At 51.2% G+C, this 2310-nt stretch overlaps 1 protein-coding gene across 4 annotated transcripts in view; it reads left to right on the top strand.

The window, feature by feature from the left end:
- The window catches only part of KIRREL3 (kirre like nephrin family adhesion molecule 3), a 629076-nt gene that overhangs the window by 5906 nt on the left and 620860 nt on the right, over positions 1-2310 (top strand). The window lies entirely within an intron of this gene.

Consider the following 2310-nt stretch of genomic DNA (forward strand, 5'->3'; position numbering starts at 1 on the left):
TTTCCTAAGGTGGCGGTAGAAAGGCCAAATGGCATGCCGCCCTTTTTGTCCCTGCCAGCTTGCCTGGGCCTGGCTCCCCAGGAGGAGATGGAGAGCCGCCAGTGCACTGCTTGTGGGTTTCCTCTTGCTGGGGATGCCTCCTCCCTCAGCTGTCAGGACTGCATGCTTTGTACAGACAGGGATAATGTCACAGCACAATTTGCCTCCCGCAGAGAAGAGGCATGTTCTGCCCCCGGGTGAAAAGGAATCGATTTCTCTTGTCATCCATAAACTTAGAACTTGCTCTATTTTTTTCCCTTTACCATTTCAGTTTGCCCACAACTATGTCTCTCTGTGTGTCCTCCTTCATCTTCAAGACCCAGCCCCTCCAGCCTGCACACCTTCATCCTAAGTGGCTTTGGAGGACTCTTGTTCCGGCAGGGCTGATCTGCCCAACGGGTCTGAAGTCCCGAGACGGTTTAGGGAACGTGCAGTGGCACAAGCTTGGTGCCTTTTACTTCAGATGCTCTAGGAAATGTGGCCTCTTCCCTGCTCTCTGGCATTTTGCTCTAGTGTTCCCAGAGTGTCCTGTCCTGCCCAGTAATTTTGTGGGTCTAAAAGTTCTAATTCTGGTGAGCCCAGATCTCTTGTTGGGTTTACCCGTGCTGCTCTGAGCATGTTGGGGTGAAAGTGAGAACCTGCATACACCTGTCAATGAGGTGCCTGAGTTGAAGATTCATCTGGGATGTCATCTACCGATTGGGAAGAATTGAAGCAACTCTCTTCTCCTGACTTGCTGATGGAAGTCACCCAAAGGGGCTGTCAGATGTCCACCCTAGGGGCAGAGGTCCATGGTGAGGTGAATCTCCCAGGGAATAGAAGAGCATCAAGAAAACAGGAGACAAAAATGCAGTGTGAGTGGGGGGAGTTAGCCAAGGTGAGGGGAGCTTGGGGTGACAGGAAGCATGCAAAGGGAGGAGCAGTGCCAGAGGCTTAACTTGCATAAGCTCCCTTGGGGGCGGACCTCAGAAGATCTCAAGAGCACCTCAGAGGCAGCCAACAGAAAGAGGGGGATCCTAGGGGGTACAGGCTGAGAAGGCCTTAGAAAAGGCAGTGGGAGTGAGCAGCAACTTTGGAAACATTGGTCCTTACCCAGAAATGTCACATAACAAAAGAGGCAAGAAATAAGTGTGATGCTCCCCCCCCACTGGCACCCCAAGTGGTATGACGCGTTGTCTAGAGAAGGAAGAATCGCTCCTTTTATCCTGGGAGGTCAATGCCCAGCTGCCAAGAGTGTGGAGCCACTTCTTTCACAAATTTTCTGGGTGAGGGGAACTGGGCCACGTCTGCTGAGCATGGGGATGGTCACAGTGGCTGCTGCCCAGCAGGGAGTTCTCACTTGCCAGCCAGACCAATTGCAGAGGGAAGAGAAAAAGAGAAACTCCCCAGGGGTAGAGGGGTGGGCGTGGAGTGGGATCAACACCTTCACACTGCACTTAGAGGACACCTCGGGTCTTCCCTCTTGGGTCACAAAGGAGGGTCTCGCTGGGAACATGGCAGCAGTGCGCTAGGCACAGGACCAAGGCGCGGCTCTGCCTGGTGTGCCTGTGTTGGTAGGAGCCAGGGCCAGCAGGAGACGGGGTGGAGCAGGATATTAGGCCTGAAGATGCAATTTTTCTTTTTTGTTCAGCCCAGTGGGGGTGACTTAGGAGGCATTCTATTGCAGACCCAAAAAAAAGCACTTGAATAATCCAGAGTGAATTCAAGAAATTTCAATAGCAAAATAATAACAATACTAATGATACCTTTGATTTGCAGAGTGCTTTTCTTCCAAGGGGATAAAAAGATAAACTGTTTTGGAAACAAGAATGAGGGAAAGAAAATTGCCTGTGATGGAAGAGTAGGGGGGAGGGCTAAGAGCATTCATTTTAGGGTCTCAGTGTACATGGGGGTGGAGAGGGGGTTTCAGGGTCATAGACATCATTTTCCAGCTACCGTCCTTATCCTTGTAAGATGACTTGAGGATGAAAAAGCAGTGCAGGCATTTTAATCAGGGCCAACCTAGAAACACCTAGGCACTGAATTCCTTCTTCCTGTGCCTGGGAGTAGAGACACTCTAATTCAGCAATGCAGAATCAGAACCAAGATCCTGAGAATGCTAGAATCCACGATCCTGACTTTAAGGTTCTTGCAGCAGAGGGACTAGGGTCCAACCTTCCCTCAAGGCCAGTGGACACCCTGACATTCACTGAGCAGGACCCACTGGAGCAGTCGCCCTGAACATGTCTGCTCCCTCGTGTTTCATAGCCCAGCACTGTGATCCACAAGGGA

This window comes from Hipposideros armiger, unplaced genomic scaffold, assembly GCF_001890085.2.
Source record: "Hipposideros armiger isolate ML-2016 unplaced genomic scaffold, ASM189008v1 scaffold_291, whole genome shotgun sequence".
Taxonomy (NCBI): domain Eukaryota; kingdom Metazoa; phylum Chordata; class Mammalia; order Chiroptera; family Hipposideridae; genus Hipposideros; species Hipposideros armiger.